The sequence below is a fragment of the Carassius auratus genome, unplaced genomic scaffold (assembly GCF_003368295.1).
Source record: "Carassius auratus strain Wakin unplaced genomic scaffold, ASM336829v1 scaf_tig00026699, whole genome shotgun sequence".
Lineage (NCBI taxonomy): Eukaryota > Metazoa > Chordata > Actinopteri > Cypriniformes > Cyprinidae > Carassius > Carassius auratus.
Window position 1 is genome coordinate 17,867 of NW_020525541.1, and position 22,016 is coordinate 39,882.

The following is a 22,016-nucleotide window of genomic DNA, read 5'->3' on the forward strand; positions in this document are numbered from 1 at the left end:
GGAGCCCTTCCCCGGACAGCACGCCAAATACGCATACCATACCTCAGCTAATTATATGTAAGCGTGAACTAGTGAATTCAATTTAATTCACTTCAGCTGCTGTACTGATCAAGGCCTGTAGGGGCATGTCTCTGGAGAAACCTGGGACTAGAGTCAATAGGGAACTTATTCCGGGGGCACTGTCATGGGGCAATCCCGCGTAGACACGGCCCTGTGTTCTGCTCAGTTGCCTAAAGGGAAATATAATGCAGATGGAGAAGCCGAGACAGACAGAGACATTTAATTGAGCAGATCTTGGTGATTCCAGGAATTGTTTCATGTAATATTCAGCTCTCGATAATACAGCTTGGCAAATAGCTATTGATCACAATCTAGAACTCTTTCTGTTTTTCTTCACCCTTCCAGGGTTGCTTCTCTCTGAATAGTGACACTAAAGTTTGTTATGCTGGTCAAATTTAATATACCTCATATGTTGCTGTAATTTTGTAAAATTCAAAAAAGTTTCAGTATTCAAGTGATTTGGATTCTAAATTTGACCCCTTTATTTTCTATTTCTCTCTAGGCCAGGGTGGGATGAATTTGCTCAGTAGCTCAGAGAATGGAGTGTTGTGACTCTGTCTCCAACAATGGAGCGTCTGGCCCCCACACACAACAGCCTCCTGGGCTCTGCAGACCACTGGCCCCCAGTCCACTCCTGATGGCCAGAGATCAAGCCATTCATCGGAGCACAGTGAATCTGTCCAAGCAGGGTGGACTAGTGGGGCAGGCTGAGGAGGAGAGACTTGCTGGGAGGCATGAAGAAAGAGTTAGGGAAAAACAGGTTAATGAATGTTCAACTAGAGAGATGTTAAAAGAAGCAGATGAGAAGGCTGATGAAGAGGAAGAATGTGATGATTTGGAGAGGCCTATTGGAGAGATCCTATACCAGCCTGATGGGTCTGTCTATGTGATGGAGAGTAGACTTACTAGTGGTAAGCCCTCCTCCTCATTAGGCGATCCATCCTCCATTAGAGCCTGTTACATTTCCTCATCTGAAAAACCCACTCCACAGATTTTTCATGTCTTCCAATTGCATAACCTTGACGATGGTGAGAGTCTAGCTCTGGTGACCCGCCAATCCAAAGATAGTGCTCCTGACGTGGCAGGATCATCAGAGACAGAAGTGACATGGTCCGGTCTAACCAAACACATCCTGATGTGCTTTCTGTGTCGGCTGTCCTTTGGCCGTACACACTCATTTAGGGCTCATGCTTCTCAGCAACACAATATCACCTTCAGTGATGAAGAACAACATCTGCTCTCATTTAAACACACCTCTGCCATCTTAAAGCCTGCCGGCCCAGGCAATCGGCCACTCCTCTGTTTCCTAAAACAAAAAAGGAATTGTGAGTCTGAGGTACCATTTAACCTGGAATCTCTGACTTCAGGGAACAGCACAGAGGAAACGGCAAGACTGAAAGAAAATGAAGAGGCTCTGACCTCTAAACCTGGACTCCCTCTCCTGCCCTCTTCACCCAGAACCTCCCCTGCTACCTCAGTACCAAGCCCTGCCAAAGACCCTTCAACCCTGGGAAGAGAGGGCACACAAAGGGGCAAGGAGGATGAGATAAGAAAGAATGGAGGAAGTAGTGAGGTAAGAGAAAGGAGATTGTGTTTAGAGGTAGGCAGCACTGTAGATAATGGTGCTCAAAGTATTAGCAGCAGTAGCGGACAAGAGCACATTACTGAAGCTGCTCTGTCAAACCAAAGCATTTCCAAACCTACAAACTCTGTAACAACAGCAACCAGCTTTATGAACAACACCAAAACCCTTACAGACTCTGAGTCAGAGTGTGGAACAAGCTTTAACTGCCACGACCCTGCACCTGCTTTCCTTGTTGTGGTAAACCCATCCACGGTCTCTTCTACAGAACAACTTGCCCACCAAGAGAGTGCCACAGCAACAGAACCAAATGATCATTTAGATAAAGGTAGCGCCATAGTAATGGAATCTGCCACCAGGTTGTCTGAAGATAACAAACATGTCACTCATTGTGACCTGCCCAATAATCATAGCCATTCCACGTCGCCTACTCTCAGTCCCACCTTAACCCAGACTGGTCAGCCTACTCTTGAAGAAGGGCACCCAGACACGGCCTCTAGAGGAAGGTTGGTGATGGCTGGTGATGGAGGCTTCGTTGCAGCTGGAGACGATGTCCAAGGATCATCTTTCAATTCTGGCATTCAAGCCACTCTGGTACACACCAGAAATTCCTGCAAGACATTGAAATGTCCGAAATGCAACTGGCACTACAAGTATCAGCAAACTCTTGAGGCCCATATGAAGGAGAAGCACCCAGAGTCAGAGTCTGAACAGTGCCCATACTGCAGCAGTGGGCAAAGCCACCCACGCCTAGCAAGAGGTGAAACATATTCTTGCGGATACAAGCCCTTCCGCTGCCAAGTCTGCCAATATTCCACCACCACCAAAGGCAACTTGAGCATCCATATGCAATCGGACAAACACCTCAACAACATGCAGAGCCTGCAGATGCAGTCACATGCGCACAGCCCAGCATCCCAGCCCAACCCTTTAACCCATTCACATTCTACTCTCACTCAACCCACCCAAGCCAACTCGCCCTCTCCATCTAAGCTCCGAGGTCATGCATCGTGGCGGTGCGAAGTCTGTGACTATGAAACCAATGTGGCACGGAACCTCAGAATCCACATGACCAGTGAAAAGCACACACACAATGTGCTTCTACTGCAGCAGAACCTGGCACACATGCAACGTCAACGTAAGCACAATACCACTGAACTTTACCGTGTCTGCCAACCTCAGACTAAACTGCCCTGCAATGAAATCTCCTCACAGAAACTCTTTGAATGCATTCTATGTGGCTGCTTTTCTTGTGACACTCTAGAGGAGCTAAGTCAACACCTGACCATGCAGCGATCATTACCCAATTCCTACTGGAGGAGCACAACCGGAGACACCCATCATTGTCGCCTTTGCCATTATGCCACACCTTTGCGGGCTAACTTCCAACTGCATTGCCAGACAGACAAACACTTACAGCGCTACCAGCTAGCTGCACACCTTCGAGAAGCCAATGGTCAACATGGAAACGGCGAGGAGGAGGAGGAGGAAGAAGAGTGGCGCCTTAGGTGTGTTGCTGCTGGAAGTCAGGTGCAGCTCAGGTGCAATGCTTGTGACTACGAGGCGAGTAGTTTGGAGAAACTGAAGCTACACACCATGAACTCCAGGCATGAGTCAAGCCTGAGACTATATAAGGTAAATCTCACAATTCAAAACCAGAATCCCAGTGTACAAAAAGTACAAAAAAAACAAAAAGATTTTCCTGTCAGTAAAACAAAAAGCCCAAGAATCCCTGAGTGACTCAATTCTTCCAAAGGCCAGCATGGCCTCTTTGGTAATTGAGATAGATTGTATGTTATTTTTTCCCTCCTGCTAATGTAGTCCATTAACTCAGCACATCTCTAATCAGTTTAGAGTTCTGTAAAACAAGTGGACTGGTGTTTCTCACCATGGTTGTGTGTATGTGCTTTCGTGATTAGCGTGTGCATGTGATGTTTCACTGGGTTCATTTTCTTTTTATCTGTCTGCTCTTCTTTCACCAGACCTCAGACAGAAGGAGAGTTTTAATGTTTATTTGAACAAAGCATGTTAAGTAACAGCTACATAGGGTTGTTTTGATCCTGAATTGATCTGTATTGTGCTGTCCACATTAGAGGAAGCCACATATGGATAATTTATGACTATATGGTCAATATATGGCTTCTGCTAAAGTACTTGAGTATGTTATTTACTGGTGTTGAAATGTGAGCTCGATGAAGTAGAAGAGTGTTTTATTAATTGATTTAACTTCTCTCCTTATTTCCTTCCTTTCCTTTCACTCTCACACATGCATGTATTATTAATGTTTATCTTCGCTTTCTCTCAGTATTTGCAGCAACTGGATGGAGAGGAGTCTGAAGATGTCTGGCTGCACTGTTTGCTGTGTGATTTCTCAACTCAAAACAGCCTTTCTTTAGTGCAGCACTCCCATTCATTGAGCCACCAGAGAGGGGAGGGGCTGCTCAGACTACAGCGAATCAAGAAGGGTCTGCAGGATGGGGAGGAGCTTGGTGCCATCTTTACAATCCGAAAAAGCTCTGCTCAAGAAAATGGTATGAGACACACATGCATGGTGTGAATTGTAAATGACTTTGGATATGGAAAACTGTGTTACCTTCAAGGGTTTTGCAAAGCACCAGAAACTGTCTCTTCAAACCAGTTAGTTTAAAGTCACATTTCAGGTGAGGAAAATAAGCAGAATCCAACACAATCATAAGCAGAACACCTGCTTTTGATGCTAGATTCATGTTAGGGAGAAAGTCCGGGATAATTCCTTAAAACCCAAATCAAAGACTTAACTGCCCCTTGTGTGTTGTGCTTTTGACTCTCAAGGCTCTGAAACACACAACAGAACACCAGAGGGGGAGGGGCTGACAGACATGCCGAAAAATAGAAAGAGGGCAGATATTTACACTGGTGTAATTTAGAAAACCCGGATGGTGGAGGCAGTTAACATTTAATTCTAACACAGAATAAGCTCAGCTAATAAGTTGAACAAAATCCTGTCCTTGGCACCCAGCCTGTTTGTATGTGTATATGTACATATGCATTTGTGTGCAAGATAGAGAGAAAGAGTCAGTGTTGTGCTTTTTGTATAGAATGGTAGGAATTGATTTTCTTAATTGACTTGCCAATAATCACATTTGTAACACCTTCACTGGCAAGAAAGAGGCTAAACTAGAGGGTTAGCCAGTCAATGCAGCCAATAAAGGTGCAACACGCTAACAAGGCATGAGTTAATTAACATTCTCCAATTAACATTTTAAAGGAAAGGCACAGAATAAGCCTGATATATATTCTTAAAAACATTGTTAATAGAAATGTAGAAATCTTAAACATTGTGGAAAAAAATCATGAATCATGAAATACAGTATATTAGTATTAGCAATGAATAGAAATGGTGATACGCATAGTACAAGAAAATGTTAACAGCCAGTGTGTCATGTATAATCAATGCTAACGTCAGCGAGTGAGAGTTGAGTAGCTGTTTCAGTATGAATTTGAACCTGTAGGAATATTGGATCAGTGCTGCGTATGACGTGCTGGAGTTCCACAGCTGAATAGCTGGTTTTTGATCTCTTTAGGAACACCAGGGCATTGCCTAATTTATAATCAATACTGGATCAATGCTGCTGAGCATTTGTATATTGATCCCTGGGACGAGAAGGAAGTGCTGATGAAGTGTGTGTTGAGTGTGCGCCTGGAGTGTGTTAGCATGTGTGGGTGCATCTGATCACTTCATTACAGGCCAAAATGACCTCACCACACTGAGCCACGGCCATCTGTTTTTTCCAAGATGTACATACAGAAAGAAGTGCACACAGAAGCATCATGGCCATTCAGAACGAATACATAACCAACCACCTTTAGGTCTTGAAGTGGATTTTGAAAGCGGTTTCAAAATGAAAATATTTGTGCCTTAATTACTCTGATTTATTGCAGGTAAACAAAAAACATTTTGCCTAAAACAGCCGTTCATCTGTTAAATTAGTTAAATTCAGATGCACTATTTTGTAGCAAATTGAATGTGACCGTAATAATAATTTCCTTCATTGCTATGTATATTTAGTTGCCGTTGTTCATTGATGTATTTGTTAAAAAAATTTTTTACATTTCCATTACTAAGCTTCTTTGTTGTGATTTTCCCTGTTAGAGATGCTCAACAATAGACTAATATTTTTGGTCCGGTTCAAAGCAGTGTGTGTGACTTTGAGAAAATGACTGAGAGAGAGAGGGCTCAATGGGGCGGTCGTAACTAGAGCAGATTTGACAGTTTCAGGTTATGTGTTCTGTGTTTATGGGTGTGTTGGTTTGATAGGAAATCAATAGCGTGTCTGTCAGGATAATTGGTGTTCAGATGGCCTTTCTCGCTCGCTCTCTCACCCTCCATCATAATCACCTTCTCAAAGAACCACCAGAAGATACCTCAGCCTGCCTTTGATTGGTCTGTTATGACAACCCTCATACATTTTTTTGTTTCCACTGCCCCCCCACCCCTTCCCAAAATCCACCCAAATCAACTCTGTTCTTATTTTCCCTTCCCCCATGTAGCAGAACAATCACTCTGCTAAGAAAGCAGAAAGCAAGAGAGAAGAGGATGAGGAGAGGGAGGGAGGGAGGGCATTGAATGGGGTATCTGGTTTAGTGTGTCCGAGGCTGTGTGTTTTGTACCTATGGAGCTCGACTGAAGCTTTTAGACGCTGCAAAAGAACAACAGAGCGTCATTGCGCATTTCCAACTCTATGGATTCTTTTTGATTGTAGATTTATTGGCAAGATTAAAAAACAACAAGCCGAAACTGAAGGCTGTTGTCAAAATAATGCCAGTAAATGTCATCCCTACGTATACAGTCAGTTCAGTTTTTAGAAAAAAAAGCCTTTTTTGGTAAGAAAGCTACAACTAGCACAACAGCCTCAACTGAGCACAATGCAAAGACCTATTTTATAAAGATAATTTTTTTAAGCCTCTCATTGCAGCATTGTTCGCCAATTAGTGCTTTGAAATGGACTCTTTGTGTGTGACCCTCCTGACCTCTGCTGCATTATCTTCCTCCTGTGACTTTTAAAATCCCAACCAGTTAAATGAAGCTCTCCTGATGCTGTTGACTAACTCTTCCTCATTGATTTTCTTTTCTTATATCTCTCTTTGTATGTTTTGCTGTAGAGGATCAATAATTGTAACTTTTGTGGTGTGCATTATTACTGTATTGTGTCAGTCTGTTTTTGTGTTAATGTGTCTGAGCAGGTTGGTTGGGTCTCTCCAAGCTAAGCTAGTGGAGACTGACCCCTATAGGTTTGGATTTGATCCTGCATTCAACCTTGTTTTACAATAGCACATGGAGTACTATTGTATTTAATGTGCTATTGTAAAACAAAAAACTTTTAAACATAAGACTTTATGCAGTGACTAGTTACATAGTACACCAGATCGTGAATTTGTCAAATGTGATGCACTCTCTGAATTTGTATTTCTTTATTTTTTTGCTTTTAAGGAGATCAGAATGGAATGGACTCGCCCAAGGAGGCTAAACTTAACCAGGAAAACAGAAATATGAATGGAGACAGAACGGAGAAAAAATCAGGTCCTTAAAATCTCTTGCCCAACCTTGCAGTGTTGCAGTTTTTCAATACCCAGATATTTCATTAGATGTATTGTTTATCTTGTTAATTGTTATCTTTTTGTTTAAAATCCAACACAGTAACTTAATATTATTAGACAAATATTTTTATTTGCATTGTTTTCCCTGCTGTCCATGATACCAATTGGGAACCACTGTTTTACAATAAGCTTACTGTTTTTAATAATGTGCAACAATGTGCACCCCTTATAAATGATCTCTGTTGGTTGCTTCTACTCCTAGAAGGATTCATTCAAATGGAGGTGGAGCAAAATGAGTCGTCTTGCAGTCCTCAGCATCCGTCATCTGGATCTGACGAGTCAGCTGAGCCCTCTCCCTGCAAATGGCCACGAATACAGGAAGAGGTCTGCTGCAACATGCTCTGCACTCATTTTTATTAAATGTACCATGATACTGCCATGTTATTTATCTTTATAAGTTCTTTAAAACCACTGATGCTACATACCATATTATTATTTATATAAGAAAAACAACCATAATTACTTCATTTAATACCACTGCATATCTGATGCATCACTATACAATTGTGCACAGGAAAAAAACAAAGCCTAATATTATTTAAAAGAATAGTATACTGCAAAAACAGTATGTTATTATTGTACAAAAAAACCTTAGTTCTGAAGTTTTTTTGCTTTTCTGTCATTCAGATGCGGCAGTGTCCATTCTGTCAGTTCCATCATACTGATATTGAGCGTCTTAGGAGTCATGTGATGAACCAGCATGCAGTTCAGCCAGTGGTCCGCTGTCCATTGTGCCAAGACACACTGCACAGTATTGCCCTCTTGCGTACCCACCTCACACATCTGCACAGTGTCACTGCTGACTGCACTCAGAAGCTCATCAACACGGTGAGAAAAAAAGAAACAGTATGCATGTATTATGTAGATTTAGATTTTTTTTGCACATATGTATAGTTTGTGATTTTGCAAAGAAATAAAGCAACCAGGGATTTTAAACAAAACCAAGGTCAGTTCCAGCCACAATCATCACTGCAAAAAAGTTACGTAGTAAGAACAAATAAAATCCCCTGAACAAAATAACTTCCTTAATATATAAAGGGGGCAGGACAAATAATCATTATTTGATTATTTGATAACTATTTTTAGTAAATATTGCATAGTGTTTAATTTAAATTGTGCTATTTTGTGTAGGCCATATCTTATTTGCTATGACTATAAGCCATGCAGTTTTCTAGATGTTAAAAAAAAACATAAGTTGACCTCTATTTGTATGTATGGTGTAAAAAATGTATGCAAGAAAATGTGCAGCACATTGTGAATGTGAATGTGCGAAGGTGTGTTTAGGCCCTCAGTGACTCCAGCACGAGCAAACGTAGACAAGTAACGACATTGAGTTGGGGGAAGGGAGAGGTAGCTACCTCAGATCCAATGAATATTCAAATTAGTTTTTTTATCTGCAGAATATAAATTGATACTAATGCACACAGCGCTTGTTTGAGCTCCAAGCAGACATGCCTCACTGTCTCTGAAAGGTTAGACATTTTTTGCCAGTTCAGTCAGCTAGCGCTGAGTGCTTTTTTGTAAAAGGCTTTTCTGTCTGTCTTTCCATTCATGTGTTCTCCCCTCTCCCATCTTTCTTGGTCTTCCTTGCCCTCTGTTCTGCCATCTCTCTTGATTTCTCTCTTCGGTACTTTGCGTTCCTCACCCCAGCTTTCCCCAGCTGAACTGAAGTACAGTAATGAAAATAATTGTGCTTCATTAGTTCTGAGCCAGTGCTAGGTGATTTTCGTTATGAACTGTGCCTGGTAATTATGTTCTAAATTAAATGTGACCTTGAAGAGGACTTGTGTGCTTTCCTCATGTGCCTTTAATATAGCACTTTGCTGAAATGGTGGGTTTTGTGTTGGAAATAGCAGCCATTTTGTTTGGTTGCTCTCCCTCCCTCTCCCTCCTTAAAGTTGCATTGATTTACACATTTTAAAGATGAGTGGATACAGAAAAAGAGGGAGTTAAATAAAGTGCCATTTTTGATATCCAAAGTTAGCTAATCGTGTTGTCATAGACCAAAGAGGGCTTCCATTCATACTTAACCTTTGAACTTTGGTTCATGACTGCATTTCCATTTTGCCATCTGGAGTTAAGGGTCTATTCTCTGGCATGATGCATCGTTAATGCACACATGTAGCAGGAACACAGCATAATGACCAATCATTTTCAGAGATAACGATCAAATGACTTAATAATGAGATTAATTAATCCACAAAATGGATTTAACAAACCTATTATAATTTCTTTTTTCCCTTGTGATCAGGTGATTGCTTCAGATGTGCTGCCAGAGAAGATGTTTTTACCTGATGCACAAGCCGATAAATGTTAATGAAACAAAGAGACTGGATGGTTAGTATAAATCTCTCTATTTGTTTGTTTTTATTTTTAATCTTGGTTGAGCATGGTTCTTTATTTGTAATAATTTTAAATAAGCTTGACAGTTTTTTAGGTTTTTAAAAATGAATTTTGCTTTATGATATATTTCACAACCTTTTTTTATTTTTCTTTAGAAAATACAGCCAATGCTGAACCTGAGATAGGTACAACACCTCACTTGGAGGCATCTAAAATCTATAAACAACCATCAGAAGATGCAGAATCCACAAAGGAGAACAATGCTGCTTTTCCTTGTTGGCAGAAAGGCTGTAACAAAGTCTTTACATCCTCAAGTGCACTCCAAGACCCACTTCAACCAGCTTCATGGCCAGAAATCTCCAACAGCAATGTCTGATCACCACATTTACAAGTACCGGTGCAATCAATGTAGCCTAGCATTCAAAACCCCTGAAAAGTTGCAGATGCATTCTCGGTATCATACTATAAGAGCTGCGACCATGTGCTGCCTCTGTCAACGCAGTTTTCGTACAATGCAGGCCCTCCGGAAACACCTTGAGACAAGCCACCTGGACCTAAGTGAAACCCAGATACAGCAGCTTTACGGTGTTTTAATGATGAAGGGTGAGACCCTGATCTGCGTAGACCAAACTTTTGATGAAGAGGAGGGATTACCAGAAGAACATGGGATGAAAGATGATGAAGAATGTGATTTGGAGGAAAAACTAAGTCCTACAGAAAATGATTCAAGTTTGGTTAAAGATAATGTTGAATGTGACCCCAAACAGCCTGTTTTTCCTCTCAGAAAAGGTCCGAATATCACATTGGAGAAATTTTTTGGATCCATCAAGGCCTTTTAAATGTACGGTTTGCAAGGAATCTTTCACCCAGAAGAATATTCTCTTGGTTCACTACAACTCTGTGTCACACTTACACAAACTTAAACGATCTCTGCAGGACACGTCAACTGGCTTGCAAGAACCAGTTAACAATGCAGACCAAAAACCATTTAAATGTAGTATTTGCCATGTAGCATATAGTCAGAGTTCAACCTTAGGAGATACATATGCGTTCTGTCTTGCACCAGACCAAAGCTCGTGCATCCAAACTTGATTCATCTGCTTCTAGTTCTGAATCTGTTGGCCCTACCCCAGGCAAGGCATTGTCCAACACTCCTGCAACCATGAACAATGCTTGTCTAAGCCACCAAAAAAACAATCAACTCAAAGGCATACCTGCAAACCCAGACACCAGTCATCCTTCAACATCTGAATTGAGAAACAAGTTGATAAACATGCTTGATTCAGCTACCAAGCAACAACAGATTCAGTCATTACAACAACAGCAGTTAGCCCAGGCTCAAGTCCATCTCCAGCAAGAGCTCCAAAAAAAGGCTGCTCTTATTCAGTCCCATTTATTCAATCCTGCACTTTTACACCCGTTTCCTATGGCAACAGAAGCTCTTCTTCCAGTACAGCAGCAACAGCAATTGCTTCTTCCTTTTCTTATTCCAGGAGGAGAGTTTCGCATGAATCCAGAGGTAAACCTTAAAGGTTCTGGGCTAAATGCAACCAAAATAAAGCCTAATGTTAATGAGGATATTGCGGAGTCATCCAAAAAGATGTCCCAAAATATGGTTCTAAACGGAAACAAGATGAAGATAAAATGGATGAACAGAAACTTAATGATCTACCATTTGAGAAGGATGTAGATGGGCAAAACAGTAATGAAGAATCAAAGGAATTGAGAATGTAGGCACCGGTGAAAAAACACAATGTTCTAAAACTCAAGAAAATGAAGACCTACACAAAGAGATGCCAACCAATGGGGAGGGTTTTGGTGAGTTTCTTCCACCCAGAATAGCCCATGATGCATCCGGGAATGCTTCAAAGGCACTGCTTGAAAACATTGGTTTTGAATTAGTCATGCAATACAATGAAGATAAGCAAAGATATCAGAAAATCTTACTGAGCCAATACCAAATGGCAGGGATTTGTCGGACACTGAAGATGTGGGTCATTCAGAAGATATGGAGAAGTTAGAGTGTGAGTCTTGTGGGAAGCTTTTTTCAAATGCACTGATATTAAAGAGCCATAAAGAGCAGATTCATCATTCCATATTCCCTATCAAGTCATTGGAGAAATTTGCTAAAGACTACAGGGAGCAATACGACAAAATCTTCCCATTGAGACTTGCAACTTCAGATGCTTCTCCTGTCTCATCCCCTTCTCCTACCCCTCTTGTGATTCCTAATTCTTCAGTGCAGCAGCCACAGCCACAACAGCCTGTACAACCCATTATTCCTGCCTCTACACTCAGTACTACTCCTGCTACTGTCTCCATTCCTCAAGTTAAGTCTCCATTAGCTCAAATTCCCTTACCCATGGAACTACCACTCTTCCCCCCACTCCTTATGCCTCCCATACCTTTGCAAGGTTTAACCCCTCAGGTCCCTGTCCATCTGCCCCCAGTGGAGGCTGGATTGACTCCTGATTTGTTGCAGTTTTATCAACAGCAGTTAAATCCAGCCATGTTCCAACAAAGTAAAAGACCTCGAACCAGAATCACAGATGACCAGCTTAGAATTTTGCGTCTGTATTTTGATATCAACAATTCTCCAAATGAGGACCAAATCCATGAGATGGCCAACAAATCTGATTTGCCACATAAGGTCATAAAGCACTGGTTTCGGAACACTCTATTCAAAGAACGCCAACGCAACAAGGATTCTCCCTATAACTTTAGTAACCCTCCTGTCACAACACTGGAAGATGTAAAAGTGGATTCTAGACCACCCTCTCCTGAACCACCAAGACAAGAGATTTATGGGAGTAAGAGGTCCTCAAGGACCAGGTTTACTGACTACCAGCTAAGAGTATTGCAGGATTTTTTTGATGCCAATGCATACCCCAAAGATGATGAGTTTGAACAACTGTCCAACCTTCTTAACCTCTCTACCCGCGTGATTGTGGTGTGGTTTCAAAATGCTAGACAGAAAGCTCGGAAGAATTATGAGAACCAAGGAGAAGGAGAGAAGGATAGTGAACGTCGAGACCTATCTAATGACCGCTACTTTCGTACTTCCAACAACAATTTCCAGTGTAAGAAATGCAACGTAGTTTTTCAGTGCATTTTGATCTTATTAATCACCAAAAAGAGCAGTGTTACAAAGATGATGAGGAGGAAATGCAGAATGATCTGAATGAAACTGAAGTGGATTTTAAGACTGAGTGTCATAGTCCAGTATCTGGACCCTCTTGCTTTACACAAGCAGCTTCTTGCTCAAGCCCCAGTTTATCTGTGTCTAGTACTAATGTGAAGTTCACTGATTCTGAGCATATGGACACATGTCTCACTGAAGAGCTTAAACAAACAAATGAAGCATCCTCTGACCCTAAACAGACTGTTAGTATCAGCTCTGAGCTTGAGGAATTAGAGAAAAGAATGCAGCAGCCAAAGCCTCACTGTGAAGAGAACCAAAATGTAAGCACAGAGATTCCCTCTCACCCACCTCCTAAACAACAACAGATTTCCTGCACATCTGAAACAAGCCCAGCTCCGTCAAAGAGCTCCCAAACTATAATTAGTCATTTGGATACTCCTTCAACTGAGCAAAAACAGCAACAGAAACCAGCCCAGGATATGAGCCCTTACCACTGCATTCAATGCAAATTGAGCTTCCCCTCATTTGAACATTGGCAAGAGCACCAGCAAATGCACTTCCTTGCCCAAAGTTACTTTCCCACCCCACAGTTCCTAGACCATCCTGTAGACATGCCTCTTATGCTGTTTGATCCTGCTAATCCTCTGCTTGCAAGGCATCTGCTTTCAGGAACAATTTCCCAGATAGTGGCAAATCAACCCACAGTGACCACCATTCCCGATTCAACCATAAACTCTCTGAAGAGGAAACTTGAAGAGAAAGCAGGATCAAGTTCTTTCGAAAATGACTGGGAAAATAATGGGGAGGAACCCCAGCGAGACAAACGTATGAGGACCACTATAACACCTGAGCAGCTGGAGGTATTATATCAGAAATATCTTTTGGACTCCAATCCAACACGCAAGATGCTTGACCATATCTCCAATGAGGTTGGTCTTAAGAAACGCGTGGTTCAAGTGTGGTTCCAGAACACCCGAGCTCGAGAGAGGAAAGGCCAATTTCGGGCACTGGGTCCATCTCAAATCCATCGTCGCTGCCCATTCTGTCGAGCTCTTTTTAAAGCACAGACTGCTCTTGCTGCCCATATACGTTCACGTCACTGGCATGAAGCTAAGAATGCAGGCTGTAGTATGGCAATTCCTAATATGACTCAAGATCAGGAAGGTTCTCAAATCAAATCTGAACTCTTTGATTTTGCCAATTATTCTCAGTTTTTGAACTCCACTGATGACTCTCCAGTGTGCAAAAGCATGGACCGGTCTTCACATCAGCTGCGTCTGAGCCCAAAACCTTTTATAGGTGATGGTATGGAAGATTTTGAGATGCCTTCTATGTCAGTTTATCAAAATTTTGAACAAAGCAAGCTGAATAACTGCGAAACTAACACGAGCCATGGACCATACAACTGGTGAAGGACATGACTCACTAGAGGCTACACATGGCAGTATTGACCACATGTCTCCCAGCACTGATAGAGAGGCTTCTTCTGAAAGTGATGAAAAGATGTCTTCTGGATTGGTTAGCCCTTCAATTAGCTTTAATGCTAAAGATTTTGATAATGATTTAGTCTTGGATTACAGTGAAAATTCTAGCCTGGCTGATCCAGCTTCACCAAGCCCTGGTAGCTCCAACAGTCAGAGCTGTGATAGTGACAGACACAGTCAAAAACGCAACCGCACTCAGATGACCAACCTGCAGGTGAAAGTGCTCAAAGCCTGCTTTAGTGACTATAAAACCCCTACAATGCTTGAATGTAAAGCCTTGGGCAATGACATTGGACTTGCCAAGAGGGTTGTTCAGGTGTGGTTTCAGAATGCTCGTGCCAAGGAGAAAAAGGCCAAGCTTAGCCTTGCAAAGCAATTTGCACAGAGAGTACTTCTATTGATAGACCTAAGACAGAGTGTACACTTTGCTCTGTTAAATACAGCAGCTGCTTGTCTATACGTGACCACGTATTCTCCCAGCAACATCTTACTAAAGTTAAGGAGGCCCTTGGTGGGCCAGATGGAGAGAGACAAAGGAATATTTAGATCAATATCTAACTCGTCAGCTGATGGCACAACAAGAGGCCAAGGATCATCTAAAAAATACAAGTTATAGTCTGGGAATTGTCCAACCACAAAATATGCTGAGCTCAGTAGGCCTTAACCAAACTGCCCTTCATTGTCTGAGCCAGTCTTCAATGTACTCAAGTCTGCAGACGCAGACCACTGCAAGCATGCCAGGTGGTAGCAGCACAATGACTGAAGATTTTCCTTCCATAAAAACAGTATGTGGCTAACTACACTTTTTATTTTAAAGGAATACACTTTTTTTAAACAGGTATGTGGCTCCAACCTACACTTTTTTTATTATTAACAATTCACTTACCAAAATTCAGATCTTTAGTAATCCTTACTTCTTTTATGCATTCATTTTTATAGAAGGTTCCAGGACCGTCCTGTACATGACCTGACATGCAAGCCAACCACAACACCCTCTTCTGCCATATCAGCTATGGATGATAAAGATGTAGGTAGCACAACCAACTCTGTCTTGACCCCAAAGACCACAGAACAAGAATTCCAGTTTCCCAAAGAAAATGACACTGAGAGTAGCAGAATTCCCACAAACAAGCTTGACAGTACTCCATTGGAAATTCTAATCGAGCAAATTCTTCTCGCAAAAATAAAGAAAAGTCAGACTCTTCCAGACCAACAGTATCTACTCCAAATAATGAAGAGAGTGTGGCATGGATCCAACTCAGCTACAAGCTCTTCATGCAGCAATGAAAACTAACCACACTGCTCTGCTCCCTAGTCCCCTCCTGCCCTGTCTGATGCCTGGCTTCCCTCCACTTTTTTCTCCCATATTCCAACACCTATGCCTGGAGGCCTCCTGCAGCCCATGTTTGGCATGGATAGCATGTTCCCATATGGTCCAGCCTTGCCACAGGCTCTGATGGGGCTGTCCCCAGGCTCCATTCTCCAGCAATATCAACAAAATCTGCAGGGTGCACTGATGCAACAAAGACTGCAGCTGCAACAGACACATTTAGTGCAGCTACCAGAGAAACCAAAACCTAGCCAAATCTCTGCTCGTCTCAATGCAGACGACACTGTTTCATCCAAACATGACAAGAAGCAAGGCCCGACCAATACCACAGATTCCCCCTTTATAAACGCTGTCAACACTAAGCAGCCAGAAGTGGACAATAACTTTCTTCTAAGCCACTGTATTGTCTCCAAAACAGAATGTAGAACAGAAGGCAATGATGGTCATCTTTATGACTGTCTCGCCTGTGAGGTGTCTCTTCATGGGAATGCAGAGCTCATCAAACATCTGGAGTACCCTCAGCATATACAAAGAGTTACAGAGAGACTGAATGCCAAAGAGCATGCTTCTCCTCAATTACCTCATATCAGTCCTCATCTACCTCTCAGTCAAACCCATCCAGTGAACAGAGATCTTCTACAACTGCCCAGTCTTCTTTAGGGACTCCTTCTGCAACCTCCATCCCTAACCCAACCAATTCTGACCAGCCCAATAGACATCTCCAAAGCTCACCGGCTTCTCCTTCACATCATGTTCTTTCGCCTTCAAATGTTACCTCAAGCCTGACAAGCCCTGCAAAGACTTGTCACGTAAAACCAATTGACTTGGTTTTGCACTTGGATGGGCGTTGCGACAGCAACGAGTCAGAGGAGGGACAAGACTCATCATAATATATTAGAGCAAGAGGTTTGATGCCTTCTATAACCATTGTTTTTATGGCTTGGACACAGCCTGCATCAAAGACTCCCAAAAAAAAAAAAAAAAAACAGGAGGAAAGTTACACAAAATGTCTCCACTGTAGATTACACTTGGGAAAGCTATGACCCAGAGTTAGTTTGCCAGACTGTTTTAAAAGGACTGAATCCTGTATGATCCAACTTGCATTAACAGAGCTTGTAACCAAAAACAAGTGTCAGTAGAATGTTTTTTTTTTTCATTTTAATATGCTGGTTTTTAACTAAAACTTGAGTATATGTAAAGTGTTTGGAAACTAAAGGGTGCACAGCTAAAGACTGGTGAAGAACCTAAGATGGTTTCATGATTACCTAACTAACCAAAAGTCTGTTTATAATGCGTACGTTATAACAGACATAAAACATACATAAAACGCCCACACTATTTTTGCCCTGTCAAGTGTTAAGATATTATATTATTGGCTTAATGAAGTTATGTAATGTATCTTGATGTTGTCTTCTCTCAGGTCAACAGCTCTCAATTTTGTTCTGTTACAAGACATACCAATAGAAAATATATGAAGCCCAAAAGAAATGTGTAATGAATGAAAATGTCTAATTCTGTTTTGTTTTCAAAGTCCTGAAATTGCAACTAAGCTAGTAGACATTCTTTTTTTTCTTCTTCTTCTTTTTTTTTCTTTCTGGACATGTACTTGTCCAGACACAAAGTGTATTGCAGACTGTTGTAAATTGTGGAAAAATATAATTTAGCCTTTTTTTTTTTTTTTTTTTTGAAAAATGAAAAAAAAAAAATGTTAATGGTAGATACATGTATGAACATTTTGGTGTTGCGTAGATTGTTGGATTCAAATTACTTAATTGTATGGTAGGTTAAAACAAATTACTTGCATATTTAACTTTTGTATTGTCCCAGTCTAAGACACTTGAGGCTGTTAGGCATGCTTATGTTAAAACATAGCATTTACCCTCTAATGCTGTTGAAAATTGTCACTGTACAACCAACTTCCTCTCCTGCACTGAGCCAGGTTGAAAGACCCTATCTGTGTATGAATTAGATCAATGCACATCTATAAGATATTATCTATTTTTGTTGTCTTCTAAGCAGAACATTTCGATTGTGCACTTATTTTTTTCTTCTGCTTTTGCCTTGAATACTTTCACATTTAAGGCAGTAGCTTTTTTGTTTTATTTCACCTTCACTACATGGTATTGTATTCCTTAACATTCTGCACTTGCCATGACTAACAATAATTACAGTGATGATATTATGAAACAATAATAACTTACAGTATTGCTTTAATGGAAAATCCAAAGATAAAGTAGTCTTACCATTGGTGCATACAAAGGATGTAAAAAAACTTTATACTTTAGAAAATATTACTGTTTTTAACGAATGTTAATTTTCAGATGATGGAGCCAGCTACGAGAAACTGTTTTAGCTAATTTATTAGAACATTTCTGACCTCATTTATGAAACAACCAGAGAACCAAAAATAAACAAAACAAAACAGAAAGCTTACTCTGAGGATGTGGGACAGCACTGTTGTGCAGCCATTGAGGTTTGTATTATAGAGGTGGAGATTACACAGTTTGCTTTTCTGTGTCTGGCCTTTCTCTTTGTCTGGTTATCTCTTTTGATTTTGTTTCTTATCTTCTTGTTTTTTTCTACTAAATGTACTGGGTCTAATTGTTGAGGAAATAGAGTGTGCTGCTAATGTAGGTTTGTACTAAGATGCATGCTTGATTTTGCTTTTCGCTGAAGCTTTAATGACAACCATCAGTAAAACACACACTGTCCCTGTTCCACTGCAGTTGTGTCCACACATGACTGTGAAGACTGTGACTCTCCATGAACTACATTATGTTCTCCTCTTAGCCAACCAATGTTGAAAACCAATGATGTTATATTTATACAAAGTTTGCATTCTAAATATCACATTTGTCATTTCAGTTGATTTTGTTTTGTTTTCTTCATTGTATTCTACTTCTAAGGGGACTGTGTCGTATGCTCTCACGCCTGAGTCTGGACATGCTGTGAGAGACTGTTTACTCTGCGTGCTCTTAGAAATGTTATTACTGTAGCGATCGCCAAATAATGTATGTTCATGATGCACTTGTGTTTATTCATGTGACTCACTGGGCTAATGTCTCCTGTCCTCTTATATACAAGCGTTAAAAGTGAATAAAATCCTTTAAAAAATCTGCCATGTCTCTATGGTCCTCAGAACACCCAGGTAATCTCTGTCTTTTTAAAAGACTTTTATGACTCCCCTTTCTGACAGATTGAAGGCTGCAAGTAACACATTTTCACTGAAATTTGCACACCAAATTTGTAGTGATCGAAGTTCCGTGATTTGATCATGTGTGTTTCTGCTATATCCTTAATCTGATTGCATGCACCCTACTCAGATGAGGCAGTGTAAAGGAGACGGGCAATCAGCCAAAGCACTAGAAATCAATGGAGGTTAAACGAGACAAAATCAATGCAGCTGAAGTTCAAGTTCATGTGTATTAGCAAACGATGGTGTTTTATAACAGTGTTGACTTGTGCTAAATATATATATTGCACAAGGTTATTAAGAAGAGGAAAAATATTTTTGGTTTATATGCGAGTTATGCCCGAGTATGATCTACTCTGCAGATAGGGGAAGGGAAGTTCATGTAAATTTAGGATCCAATGTTATCAATGTTGGTATACCTGTATGTAATGTTAATCAACATTTTTGAACAATTTTATTTTAATTCTCACAAATAGAAGGTATATTTAAGAGATAACGTAGAGTCAGCTGGTCATTATTACAATAAACACCAAAAGGGTGATCAGGATCGTGTTCTTTCACCAAAAAGAGGTTTATTTTGCCATAATGACCAGGTGACTGTATGTTAAACCATTACCTGGCAAATGCATTCAAATAAATTCACATACAATGTTGATTTGATTGAAACTTATCTATCAGCTTACTTAGAGAGACTAGGTGTCCTGGCTAAGATTTATAGTGTTTCCATGAACAATCTTTATTTAGAAATGTTTGACTCACCAGTTGCCAATGACCAATCAGAATCATGTATTAGTCAGGATGGGTAAGAAACAACATTTCTACCTCTAGTTAATACGATAATATTGTGTATAGCTATCCCATTGTTTAATATCATAGAATATCATATCAATAATCAACTAGCAGTTTACTTATTAAATTAAAATCCTCCATACCCACAGCCAAACAGACGTTCTTTTTTCTTCCTCAGGTATTTCAATCGTCCCACCCAAGAGATTTACAGCCGTGCTCATACTTACCGGTACTGCGAATCGTATTCCTGTCTGAGCTGAGATAAATCACGGCATAAACGAATCAATACGCACTAATTATGTTTTACTGTACAATTAGTACGCGGCTTTGCGGAAAACTGAAAGCATTTACCGCTAATGACTCGTGCATCGGCTCCCTTCATCGGGTTGGCGAGGTGCAGATGACTCTTCCACACGTTTCCAACGACGCATGAGCCTCATCTCAACGTTCAACGCCCCATGAGGCCTTGCGTCAAAAGTGAAGTAAAAAAAAAAACAAAAAAAGAAAAAAAAAAAAACAACGGGAAAAAAAAACAAACACGTGACACCTCATTAAACAGTTACAGGTAGTCTTTCAAGATTAACGATCCAAACTTGCTAACGATGTGGGAACACAACTTCAACAAACTTATAATGGGTGAAATAACAGTACCTCTGCGGTAGATGGTTGGCAGGATGGCCTCGTAATATCACCTATGTTAGCATTTTTTTTATCTATTTTATAGATTCAGTACTTAATTCTGGAAGCACTTGGCTGAAAGCCAACACTGAAAATGCGTTGTAATAATTATTTATTATTTTATTAAATAATGTAAAGTAACTTTTAATGCAAGTGACACAGAGACGGTAGCGTAATTTTAACAGCGTTTCCAGTAACACTGTACTACACCATGTTACAGCACAGTAGGGCTATTGCAAACAGAATCAACTTTATTACATAGAAATTTCCTGCCGGTGTGTTGAGTGGACTTTCTTTTTCAGTGAGCATGAACGGGGTTGTGGCTAGGGCATCAAAAACCAGAAACGAACAATAAATTGAATTTTCTACCTATTTCTACCAGCTCTAAACCTACCCCTTACAATAATGCAAAAAAAGTATTTATTGTACAGTGTGAGAAAAATTACGTTATATTGATGTGTGATTGCCTAGTAATTTTTGCCGTATAGCCTTAACCCATGAAATATATTAATGGAATATTGAGGAGAGTGTCAGTGAATCTTGCGTGCTGAACACTGCTGGCGGTTTCTGCTCATATTTTCGGCCATTTTTCTCTGTTAGCTGAAAATGCATTTTTCGGTGGCTGAAATTTCAGTGCATCTCTATAAAATACCATTGGTATACTTCCGCCATCTCACAGAAAGCTGTACCCTCGTTCTTTTTTACAGTAGCACCCCCGGAAACAGGTAGACAGAATGGCGCCGGTTCGAGTGGGGGCTGCACATCATTGGCTGCTTGGGAAGGTTAATTGACTTTGCGTTTAACATGCTAAATATTTCTAGTTGCCTGCATGGCATTAGGGGCTGAAAGACTCCCTCCTCCTCAGCCGGGGTCAGCCTGGACCAGTCATTAATTAAACTTGTGACATTTAGCCAGATGAGTTTCCTCTGAGTGAGGATGATATTATTAATATTAACGACCTGTGAGAATAGAAGCTGTAACCGACTGTGTTTTTTATGGCATCAGAGATATTGAATTTTTCTCGAGCAGCAGATTTTGAAATGAAAATGCAGGTTGTGATATGGAGATCCTGCCTCGTGCATTGTTAGTTTCAAAGCTAAATGATGCGTCAGGAGATTTTGTGAAAGCTGTGAAGATGTCAGGAGTTTTGTGCGTGAAAGCTTGTTCTCTGGAAGATGACTGGAGGAGGTTTTCTTTTTCTTTAAGCCACTTTCAAGCCTAGAATTTCCATATGCTAAAACTATTTACTGTCTGGTACTTCTTTAAACAGCGTAATGCAGCAGATGATATGTTTGCCTGGTTAATGGACAATCATTTCTGTAATTGCCTAGACATAATAGATGGAAGATGCAATAGCGTCATTGGTTTTGAATGTCCACATATTAACATGTAGATCACTTGTAAAAAAAATGCATTAAATGCTAAGCCCATCCGTATTTCAAAACAAAAGTGGATTGTGGTACCTTCAGAGAGACCTTTCCCCCATCTCATTGGTTTTAATACTAGGCAGCGCAGGGCCGTTATGAGCATTTCAGCTCCTCTTGTGTTCTGATAGATGGGCTTTGCTGATACATGATCTATGATGTATGCGGAGAAAGGCCAGCTCATCTTTATTCATGAGCTCGGAGCTGTGATTTCCTCTTAAGAGACAGAGCTACTCATTTGCTGCACCTTCGTCTAGTTTGCTGCTAACCTGCTACTGATGTTGTTTGTGATTATAAAACGGCACCAAAACTCAAAGATAATGAATTTTCATCTAAATGGTTCTTGTTAAACAG

At 40.7% G+C, this 22,016-nt stretch overlaps 1 pseudogene; it reads left to right on the forward strand.

Annotated features, from left to right (window-relative positions):
• The first annotated feature begins 580 nt into the window (after positions 1 to 580).
• LOC113078822 (zinc finger homeobox protein 3-like) lies at positions 581 to 17,260 on the forward strand (annotated as a pseudogene).
• The last annotated feature ends 4,756 nt before the right edge of the window (positions 17,261 to 22,016 follow it).